Source organism: Mesoplodon bidens (genome assembly GCF_964165515.1).
Source record: "Mesoplodon bidens genome assembly, chromosome: 4".
In the NCBI taxonomy this organism is placed as follows: domain Eukaryota; kingdom Metazoa; phylum Chordata; class Mammalia; order Artiodactyla; family Ziphiidae; genus Mesoplodon; species Mesoplodon bidens.
In genome coordinates this window covers 100,019,646-100,031,946 of record NC_138160.1, presented here as the reverse complement: position 1 = coordinate 100,031,946, position 12,301 = coordinate 100,019,646, and the positions used below count along the sequence as shown (strand labels likewise).

At 36.7% G+C, this 12,301-nt stretch overlaps 1 long non-coding RNA gene across 2 annotated transcripts in view; it reads right to left on the bottom strand.

Moving 5' to 3' along the window:
* Positions 1-549: 549 nt before the first annotated feature.
* LOC308615723 overlaps positions 550-12,301 on the bottom strand; it is a 35,383-nt gene continuing 23,631 nt past the window's right edge. For both annotated transcript variants that reach the window (XR_014015617.1, XR_014015618.1), the window contains exons 3-4: positions 9,778-9,905; positions 550-907 (exon numbers count right to left, since the gene is read on the bottom strand). This is a non-coding gene — a long non-coding RNA (uncharacterized lncRNA). The remainder of the gene's footprint in view (positions 908-9,777; positions 9,906-12,301) is intronic.

Sequence of the window (12,301 nt, the reverse complement as noted above, 5' to 3'; positions counted from 1 at the left end):
AGACATAGAAAATAAACTTATGGTTACCAAAGGGGAAAGGGGAGAGAGAGGGATAAATTAGGAGCACAGGGTTAACATATACATATCACTATATATGAAACAGATAATCAACAAGGATTTACTGTATAGCACAGGGAACTATATTCAATATCTTGTAATAACCTGTAAGGGAAAGGAATCTGAAGCTGTATGCCTGAAACTAACATAATATTGTAAGTCAACTACAGTTAAATTTTTAAAAAAAGAAAAAAAGAAAGTTATATATTTGGTAGATTTCCAAGCATTATATGAAAGTAAAGAATTTCCAGCAAAAGGGCAGGGAGAAGAAAGAAAACTATTTGAAAACACAAAGACCTTTATCTTGCCTTAAAGCAGAACACTATCTCTCATAGCAAAGTATGAAAATGAATAAATAGATGAAAATTCATGTTAAAATTGGGATATCAATAAAGAGAAGAGAAAATAACAAAACAAACTGTAAAAGGCATCAAAGTGGCCTCTACTCATTTCATTTTCCTTACAATTTATAAATGCCATCACAATTCTAAAGAGATTGGACTTGAGTGAAACTTTTTTATTATGAAGACATAGGTCTAAGAACAGAAGGATAATCATGTGCCAGCTTACAGTTCCTTGTAAAAGTAATAACATGAAAAATTAGTAGAAAATGAACATCTAAAAAGTTATCTGTAATCTGAAAATGTTAAGCAATTTCCCCTGTATCTTAATTTTGACCATTTTTGCTGAATCACTTCTGCATATTTAGTTGAAGAGAGTATTTAATTTTTCTATTGTAATTAATAACGTAGTATATCCTTCAGAGCTTGGCATATTCTTTAAGAATCATCTGAAGCTTCTGGCTCAACATGATGTTCCCTCTGGCCTTCAGTCTGCCACTAAAGAATGCCTGGAAAGGAGAAAGGGAAAGACAGAACCAACCTTTACCATGTCACATTGTATTTCTTTTTTAAAAAGATCATTGCTTAGACTGAACACAATTGAGTTAATAACTCTGGACAACAAAGGCAACTTTTATCTAGCAATGACAGTTTAATGATTATAGATAACACCCATATTTTTAGATATCTAAGAAAAAATAAAGACTCCTTGTGTATTTTAGAAAACCATAGAATAATTTATCTGAATTGACAGATCTGGGAATTCTGCTTCAACCTATGCTTCTGGCTTTAGCCTATATTCTTTTTTTTTTTTTTTTTTTTTTTAAAGTTTATTTATTTATTTTTTTAATTAGTTTCTGCTTTATAACAAAGTGAATCAGTCATACATATACATCTGTTCCCACACCCCTTCCCTCATGCATCTCCCTCCCTCCCACCCTCCCAGCCTATATTCTTAAATGTGAATTTGAGACCCTATGAATACAAGGCTTTACTGTATTACTAACAATAAAAACACTGAGTTCAGAACTTTCAAAAGTAGATTTAAAATATTTATTATATCTTCATGAAACAGAAGGCCATATAATGGCAAAATAAGATAGTGTAACAAAGTAGTGAATAGATCCTGGGCTGTAGCATCAGAATGCCTGGGTTAAAATCTAGGCTCTGCCACTAAATGCAAAGTGAGCTTGGACAAACTACTTAACCTCTCTGAGCTCTGGCCTCCTTATCTATAAAGGGCATGACAACAGCACCTAAATAGCAGCTTTGTTGTATGAGTTAAATGAAACAGTGTGAAAAGTGCTTAGCTTAGCATTTAACATGTGGAAGGAGCTATTAAGCTCATTACTACCAAGCAAAAGACTATAATGTCAAAACACTAAGAGCTCCTGTACCACTTTTTTTCTGACCTGACAATAGAAACTTGTGCAAGTTCTCCCCCCGTGTCAAGTTCCCTATCAGTAAAATAAAAGTGATAAAACACAATATAGCTTACTGAGAAAATAACATACGGAATATGAAGTGAAAAAGAAGTCTCTAGATTGTTAGCTAGATTGAAAAAATAGTAATATCCATGTACACGTAACATTACAAAGCAGCCTCACAAATAAAATATCACTTGAGAAGCACAGACATCAACCTGAAGTGGGCATATCAGCAAAAAAGAAATTCAAAAGCTTAAAAACTTACTCAAGGCCACAGAGCCAACAAAAAGTGGGCCAGGACTAAACACGGGTGTTCTCTGCTTAATAATGTCTCCTGCTTATTAACTAGCAGCAACTTAATTTCAGAAGCGAATCCTTACCAACTGGAGGAAAAGCAAAAACTGCTTAAACTTTTTTTTTTTTTTTTTTTTTTTTTTGCTTAAACTTTTTATCCCAAAAATAATGCAGGAGAATTTCATTCAATCAGGTTCAAGTGCTAAGCATTCAAACTAGAGACTGGAATTTTAAAACTAAGACAGTTTTCACTGTGCAGTTACAGACATGATGGTCTGCGACTCCTGCAGAGTCAGTTCTTAGACGGGCTTGCCAGGTGCTGCAGTCTGAGAGGGACTTACAACCTAAAATAAAAACACCAACTTCCTTGAAGTAAATATACCAATATTTGATGGTTGTTATTTGAGTGGAAGAATTGTGTACATAAATCTTTGTTCCTATCTAACTGTTTTCTTAGGATAGATTCCTAGAAGAAGAATTACTAAATCATGGCATTGCTTAAATAAGTTTCTTGACCATGCTTCCATATCACCACAGTTTTCAAACTGTGCACCTCAGTGCACTGGGGCACCACACCAAACTCCAACAGACACGACAGAATATTTAAAACTTTTGAAGGAAACACAGTGACATTGGTCAAACACAACATGAAAACTACTCTTGTTTGGATATAACTACTTAATAAACGGAACCATTAGGTATTTCTTTTGGCCTAGGAGTGCCACTCAAAAAGTGCTGAGACAGTAAGTGGCCATAAAGGAAGAAAGTCAGTGAAACTCTGCCATAGTACTTTCCAGAAAGACTGTTAAATTAATATTCCTTCTAGCTACGTGTGAATCCTCTTATCCCAACCTTAATAATACTGTTTTCTTAATCTTTGAAAATCTGAGGCAAAAATGACATGCTTTAACTTGCATGTTTTAGATACTGGGAAAAATTAATAGTTTTTCTCATGTATGTTAGTCATACCTATTTCTTTCATTAATTACTGGTTCATGTTGTTTGCCCATTTTTTATATTGAGGTCTTCGTGTTGTCCAGAATTTTTATAGGTTATTAACACCAATATACTATGTATCATTATTTTATTTTTCCCCAGGTTTATGGAATATCTTATGGAGTCTGACATGCAGAAGTTTTTAATTTCTACATAGCCTAAACTACTGCTATTGAGCTTATGTTCCTTATTTCTATCCTTGCTTTAATCTACTCAGGTATTAATTGAGCATCTACAGTACACTAGGCAATATTCTATGCTAGGAAAGAGACATCCCTCCCTGTTCTCATGGAGCTAACATTACAGTAGGGGAGTCAAAAAGTAAAATGTAAACAAGTAATTAAAGCCTGTTATAAATGCTATGAAGGAGGCTACTTAGATAATATAATAGGAGGGAACTACTTTGGATGAAACAAAGCCAGCCATGCAAAAAGATGGGAATAGAAATTCCAGAAAAGGCAAATAAATAGACATTGAAGTGGTAAAAATTGATGGGAAGGGACTAAGAGGAGAGGCAACATAAATTGAATTAGCATTGTAAGTGATGAGGCAAGCAGTGCAGGATGAAGCTGGGAAGATAAGCAAGGGAAACTTCACATACAATATAATAATATGTAGTTTGGATTTTACCCAAGTGTAAAAGTAAATCTTGGAGGTTTTTATCAGGTGGAATGACCTATAATCTGATTCACATTTTTAAAAGATTACCCCAGCTCCTGTATGGAGAACAGATTGGTGGAAAAGCAAGACTAAAAGCACTAAGACCAGTCAGGAAGCCAGGTGAGAGATGATGGAGGCTTGGATCAGGATGATAACCCTAGTGACGAAGAGAAGAAAATGAACTCAAGATACGTTCTGGAGAAAGAACAAGCAGGATTAAGGATAGAAAGGATACAGAGGTGAAGAAAGAAGCCAAGACAATTCTTACATTACTCAGCATACTAATTTGGGTAGATAGACCATGGTGCCATTTCCTGGAAACAAAAAGAATGGGGGAAAAAAACTAAATCACAAGTTGTAAGTTGGACATAGTACGATGTGCCATCAGAGACACAAGTGAAGAGCTGGTTATACCACTATGGAACTCAGAGAAGATGCTGAGTGAGACATTTGAATCTGCAAGTTGTCAACATGTAGACGGCTCTAAATACCACAGGATGGATGGACTCATTTAAGAAGAGTGTTAGTTAGAGAAGAGCCCTGAAATGAGCCCTGAGAAACACCAAAACTCAACAGTTGGGGGTAAAAGAGGAAGACACCAAAGGAGATTAGGAAGAGCCAAAGGTGGAGAAAGCAAAACAGGAGAATAAGGTATCATGAAAGCCAAGGGATAAGATTATTTCAAGAAGTTGGTGGTTAACTGAGTTGAATGCTACTGAAAGACTGAGAAAGATGTAGATAGAGAAATATTTACTGGATTTAGCAATATAGGTCATCACAAGAACTTCACAAAAACATTATCAGTGGAGCAACAGATGTGGAAGTCAGATAAGAGAAGGCAGATGAGCAGTCAAGACAGAACGTTTAAACCTTTGCTGCCCACTAAAGTAGCCACTAGCCCATGCGGCTACTGAGTACTTGAAATATGATTAGCCCTGGCTGAGATGCATTATAAGTATAAGATACACACTGGATTTTAAAGATTTTTTAAAAGTAGGATATAAAATATCCCATTAATATTTAATATTGATTACATGTTAAAATATTTGAATGTATTGGGTTAAATAAAATATATTAAAATTAATTTTACCTGTTTCTTTTTAAGCTTTTTAAATTTATTTTGATTTTTTAATTAAAGTATAGTTGATTTACAGTGTTGTGTTAATTTCTGCTGTACAGCAAAGTGATTCAGTTATACATATATATACATTCTTTTTTTTATCTATTCTTTTCCATTATGGTTTATCATAGGATATTGAATACAGTTCTCTATGCTATATAGTAGGACCTTGTTATTTATACATTCTATATATAATAGCTTACATCTGCTCACCCCAACCTCCCACTCCATCCCTCCCCCAACCCCCTCCCCCTTGGCAACCACCAGTCTGTTCTCTATGTCCGTGATTCTGTTTCTATTTCATAGGTAGGTTCATTTGTGTCATATTTTAGATTCCACATATAAGTGACATCATATGGTATTTTTCTTTCTCTTTCTGACTTACTTCACTTAGTATGATAATCTCTAGTTGCATCCATGTTGCTGCAAATGCATTATTTCATTCTTTTTTATGGCTGAGTAGTATTGCATTGTATACACCACATCTTCTTTACCCATTCATTTGTCAATGGACATTTAGGTTGCTTCCATGTCTTGGCTATTGTAAATAGTGCTGCTATGAACATAAGGGTGCATGAATTTTTTTTTTTTTATTTTTTTTATTTTTTTTTTTTTGCTGTACGCGGGCCTCTCACTGCTGTGGCCTCTCCCGTTGTGGAGCACAGGCTCCGGACACACAGGCTCCGCGGCCATGGCTCGCGGGCCCAGCCGCTCCGCGGCATGTGGGATCTTCCGGGATAGGGGCACGAACTCGTGTCCCCTGCATCGGCAGGCGGACTCTCAACCACTGCGCCACCAGGGAAGCCCATGAATCTTTTTGAATTATAGTTTTGTCAGAATGTATGCCCAGGAGCACGATTGCTGGATCATATGGTAATTCTATTTTCAGTTTTATAAGGAACTTCCATACTGTTTTCCACAGTGGCTGCACCAACTAACATTCCCACCAACAGTGTAGGAGGGTTCTATTTTCTCCACACCCTCTCCAGCATTTGTTATTTATAGACTTTTTAATGACGGCCATTCTGACTGGTGTGAGGTGATATCTCACTGTAGCTTTGATTTACATTTCCCTAATAGTTCGCAATATGTGGAGCACCTTTTCATGTGCCTGTTGGACATCTGTATTTCTTCTTTGAAGAACTGTCTATTTAGGTCTCTGCCCATTTTTCCATTGGGTTGTTTGTTTTTTGTTGTTGAGTTGTATGAGCTGTTTGCATATTTTGGAAATTAAGTCCTTGTCTTTTGCATCATTTGCAAATATTTTCTCCCATTCTGTAGGTTGTCTTTTTGTTTTGTTTATGGTTTCCTTTGCTGTGCAAAAGCTTGTAAGTTTGATTAGGTCCCATTTGTTTATTTTTGGTTTTATTTCTATTGTCTTGGGAGACTGACCTAAGAAAACATTGGAACAATTTATGTCCGAGAATGTTTTGCCCATGATCTCTCCTAGGAGTTTTATGGTGTCACGGCTTATGTTCAAGTCTTTAAGCCATTTTGAGTTTATTCTTAACCTTTTTTTAATGTGGCAACTAGAAAGTTTTTAATTACTTATGTGACTCACATTATATGTCTATTCAACAGTGCTGGTTTAGACAATTCTTTTGTGAAAAGGAACAGAGAAATGATATGGCATGCTGGATGGGGATCTGGTATCAACAGAGTGTTTGCTTTAAAATCAAGATGTTAGCTTGCCTCTATGCTGTGGGACAATTATGTAGTAGAATGGGAGAGAATGGTGCAGAAAAAAGTGGAAAGGAGAAGAAGCAATGACTTTGAGTAGATAGATACCTGGATGAGAAGTGAAGAAGTCTTTGACAGGAAGAGGGAGACTTCCTTCAATGTAATGTATAGGAAGAAAAGAAGACAGGTGCAGATGCTGACAAAATAGATCTGGTGATGGGAAAGTGAATATTTTCATTTGAAAGTCTTTTTTTTCTCCCAAAGAACATGAGAAAGATCATCAGCTGAAAATGAAAGAGAGGTAGGCATGGGGGAGTTTTGAGAAGACAGGTATGAAATACTCATCTCAGACAACAGGAATGGAGGCTTAGTGGAAAATCACAGTAAGATTGCTAGACAGTGTGTAGAGACTATTTGAGACCTGTAATCAAAATTTTAAAGGGAAGCCTATTTGTCTAGTTGTATGGCTTTTCTCCTGGCGTCTTCATCTATTCAGGTACAGATGCAAAGATGGCAGAGAGTAGGGTTAAAATAGAGTGGAGTTTTCCAGGCAAATAAGATGAGAGAGGTACAAGGGAGATGAGGGTATTTTCAAAGGAGATACTCCGATGGACCATGGACTCTAAGCTGAACAAGAAGAGAAGACAGAAGGGAGCTGATGGATAGAAAGTGGTGTTGTCAACAAACCGGAGGTCTCTGGGAAGCTCAACAGCAGTAGCAGGAATAACAAAACAAGTTAATGAAACTGTAGGTGATGGTGTTGGAAAATGGTGATGTTTTGTAACAGATACTAGAAGTTGTACATATTATGCTCCCAATAAAGACAAAAGCTGATGTAGAATAGAGTAAAAGATAATTAGAAATAATATCAATAAACTAAGAGCCATCTGTTGGAGAAGTCACTTTTACAAATCCTGAAGGAAGCCATCAAGGTTGACAAGAGTTGATGCAGACAGAGAGACAGAGAGACAGAGAGAGACAGAGAGAGAGAGAGACTGTACACTGGGATATAAGGTCTTTGATAACTGAAGAATAGTGATGACAGAAAGCACTGAGGTGAGGCAGAACGTAATTGAGCCAAATGAGTTTAGAAAACCCCTAATATTAAATTAGAACTTCTCTAAGGACTGTCACTAAGAATAATAAACACCTAGGTTTTCATCAAGTTTTGCTTCTGCTTTAATTTTTTTACATTTAATTCCATCCTGTATGGTACTGATTAAGGTATATGGAATGACATAAAGCACTACCATTTCCTATGCAACTGCCCAGTACCATTCACTGAATAATCCATTCTCCCCCAAAGGTCTGATATTCCTAGCAATTATATAAATGTTTCTGTAAATCCTACATTTAATCTTTATGTATAAGCACCTCAAATATATCTCAAAAAAGAACTCTTAATTAGCCACTCAGCAGCCACAATGACCTTTAAAAATCAGATGTCACTCCACAGCTCAATAGCTTCCTATCACACAAGATCTAAACTGTCTTGCCAACATCTACAAGGTCCTGTGTGATCTACGCCATGCCTACCTCTCCCTGTTCGCCTCCTGCCTCTCTCCCCACTGGCCTCCTCACAGTTATAGTATCAAGCTGAGCTACCAGTGCCTCCCACCTTGGTGCTAGTTGTTTCTTTAGCCTTATGGCTCCTTCCCTCACTTTGTTCAGGTCTCTATCAAGCCTTTTTGGACAATCGGTCTCAAATAGTTCTTCTATCCTGTCACACTCTAATCCAGGGGCTGGCAAACTACAGCCTACGGGCCAAAACCAGTCTGCTGCCTGTTTTTGTAAACAAAGCTTTACTGGAACTCGGCCACGTCCATTTGTTTACATAGTATCCATGGCTACTTTAACTCTACAATGGCAGAACTGAGTAGGTGCAACAGAGACCATGTGACCTGCAAAGCTTAGAATATATTTACTAGGGGACCCTGTACAGAAAAAGTTTGCCAACCACTGCTATAACCCATTACTCTTATTTTTCTTCACACCTGAAATTATACTTCTTTTCCATTTCCCTCTAGAATTAAGCTCTACCCAGAAGGGGCACTGTCTTGTTCAGCCACACCTAGCACCTGAATAAAAGGAGGTACTAAATAAATTCCTGGGAAGGAATTAACTGAGGGCTCACTCAGTACCACGCATTATTCTAAGCTCCTCATGTATATTATTGGATTTAGTTATCATAACAATCCTTTGGGATTATCACAATTCATTTTACAATGAGAAAATTAAGGCTTAGAGAGTAGGTGGCAGAGCTAAGATTCAAACTTAGATTTATCTGATGCCAAAGAACGTATTTTTAACCACTATACTACTTTACAATTCTTTAAAATTAGTCTTTTTATCCAGGAAAATTGAACATTTTCTCCCGTAGTCAAATTGCTCCGTTCCTTGTAAAGTTGTATAGTTTTCTGCAAATAAGCCCTGTGCTTTTTCTTGTTAGGGTAGTCGCTGGTACTTTGTAGTTTGGGTAGTGATTACAAACAAATTTTTAAAATTATATCCTCTAGTTGGTTTTGCTGCTACGTGAAAGCTATTTTTAAATAATTATTGTGCATTCAATCACTTGTTTGAACTCTTCTGGTCTAAGAATCAATCAGTTGATCCTCGTGGGATTTCTAGCTACATAATCATTCAAATTTTCTACTCCATTCTAATTGCTACATCTAATTTTGTGTGTTTGTGGACTGGCCATAGGTTTCAGAACAATATTACCTCATAATGGCCAGCAAAGGCACTCTTGTTTCAATCATGATTTTCCACTGAAATGTCTCTAAATGTTTTACCTTCAGTAAGACACTGGCTATTATGTTCCATCCTTCTATTTCCAGTTTTCAGTGATGATTAAGACAAGTTCTTAATTTTATATATCAGGAAAGAATGTCTAATTTTATGAAATATCATATGGTTTTTCAATTCTGAACTGACAATATATTAAAAGGCCTAGATGTGGGTTTTACATTGTTTATCTGCTAAAGAATTCCACCCCAAAATTTAGTTTTAAAAAGTATCAGTTGAAAAACTCCATTCGAAAAATATATGATCTATCAATTTGAATACTGCTATCAACTCTGTCTTTCCTCAGAGTTGCAAGATATCTGTCTTATAAATCAGAATTTTGGAGTCAGCCAAAAAACTGCAATTGTCAAATAGGAAGCAATAAATGACAAATAAATGAACATTTTAAGAACTTTACCTTCTGAGGATCAAGCTTGCCCAAGACTACTTCCATGAAATCTTCATCTGAAAGCGAGATGGTTACATCAGCAGAATCTTTTGCAGGGCCTTGATACACTTTTCCAGAACCATTTTTTAGGTCAATAGCTGGGAAAAATAGGAAGAAACAAATGTCTGTCATTTTTTTCCTCACAATATGAGAATAAAATAAACCAAATAAATGCAGAGATTTTTATAGTTTCCAAGTTACTGTGGTACTTATTCTGTTGGGCTGGCCAAAAACTTGTTTGGGTTTTTCTGTAAGAGATGGAAGACCCGAACAAACTTCTTGGCCAACCCAGTACATTATATATTACCTATCACTTAGAAAAAAATTCTAAACCCTTGATTTTTTGAGATGTCCTCTTTATAAAGAATATGATCTTCAAAATAGTCAAATCCATAATAGTTTTTCTTCATTGAAGAAGTTTACACAACAGAGATATTTGAAATGTCAATCAATGTAGAGTAATATAAGGAAGTTAAGTGGTTGGAAGTTATAGGGTTAAGGCCTTTAGATTCAAATAAAGACTCTGTAGTCAACAAAGGAAGAAAACTGAATTTTAAAACAACTGCATATTGGTTGGCGTGGGGGAAGGGAATGCACACTCTAACTACCTTTCAAAAACCTGAATTCATCAAAGGTTCTGTCATATGAATTAAACGCCAGTCAAATTAAATTTTAAAAAGTATTCTAATTAGTTTGCTATAATTTATTTATAAAATGTTTATTGCCCTAATTGTTGTGAAGAAACGTTAAAATTAAAATCTTTTCCCTTAAATGTTTTTGACAGAAGGATTAAGTCTCCCAGAAACAGGCTGGGTAACTGGAAAAACTATTAAAAATTTGCCTTCATTGCTCTCTATACAACACTTACAGAGCTTTATGTGAAAGTTACATTTTAGAAAGTTTTAATTGTCTCATATATGACTGAGACCAGTCATCCAGGAAGGTAATTCCCCTCATCCAGCTTCAGCCTCTTGAATGTGCTTTCTCTGCTACTGCGAAGGAGCGATGATTGCATCACTCTCCCTAAGAGTGTCAGGAAACTCCCAATTTAGGATCAAGGAAAAGCTACACACACGTAAGCAAAACCATGCATTCTGCTTAGCCAAGCCCTACTCCAAAGAGAAAACTAAGTCACTCCCACTGTCCACAGAAGAGAATCTTGCCAACTAAACTAAAAAATAATAACATGACTATGACGGTTACCTGGGAAGGAGTAAGAGTGACAAGGAGACCTTTTTGCTTTTTATGCTTCATTCACTCATTTCATTGTTAAGTTTCTTCTGTGGGTGTCAGACAATGTACAAGGTACTAAAAGTAAGGCATGAAGAACAAAGGCTCTGTTCTTATTGGTACACACATATTACAAATGTGTTTTATGTATTATTTGTATAGCTAAAAAGAAAGGTAGAAAAAGAGAGGGACGAAGGCAGGCAGGGAGGGAGCAGGGAGAGAATAAGGGGCGGGGGTCAGAGGGCAGAAAGGAAAGACTAAAGAAAAGCAAACCTCTGGTATTCAACAGACATGATTTTAATTCTTCACAAGTAAGCGTAAGGACCACTGTATGTACTAGTCTTGCTCAGGAATAAAACTGGACTCACGCGTCTTAATACTTCAGTGTGGAATAAGTCTGTTAGCTAATGAAGGCCCTTCTAATGAAGGGCTGTCTACCTGCCCTCTCACTCACTTGGTTTTACATGCTGCTTCACAGCCATGACGTTTATGAAACAATAAAACATTATTATTATTTTTTTTTTTTTGCGGTACACGGGCCTCTCACTGTTGTGGCCTCTCCCATTGCGGAGCACAGGCTCCGGACGCGCAGGCTCAGCGGCCACGGCTCACGGGCACAGCCGCTCCGCGGCATGTGGGATCTTCCCGGACCGGGGCACGAACCCGTGTCCCCTGCATCGGCAGGCGGACTCTCAACCACCGCACCACCAGGGAAGCCCAATAAAACATTTTTTCTGTGGAAAGCTAATAACTAGTGCTGGTAAAAGAAAAGAAGGCTAAGAAGGGGGAAGTTCTTAGCAAGAATACTGAAATTTGGGGTAAAGGAGTGAAACTCCCCATTCCACAGTGGCTCAAGTCATGGTCTACAAATGGCTCCTGCAGGAGGATCGTCATCCACCACCATCACTTTAGGTTTACAGACACCTGTTAGGTCATGGGTAATCTAAATGAAATGAAGAAACAAGCTATATGTATTTTCTTTTTGTGGCAGAATGTATTTTTAAAGCTTTATGAATTATTTTAGCTCAGTATTTATATAATCATTAATGCACTGAAAAAGTCCAAAACATTTCAGTTATACTTTACAGAATTTAATGGGGGAGGGAAAGGTGTTAGATGAGAACATATATTTGGACTTAGAGATATTTGAAGGTTTTAGAATATATACCTTACAAATTACAACACTCTTACCAAAGTGGGTATACAAGGAACATACCTCAACTTAATAAAAGCTATTTATGACAAACCCACAGCCAACATAATA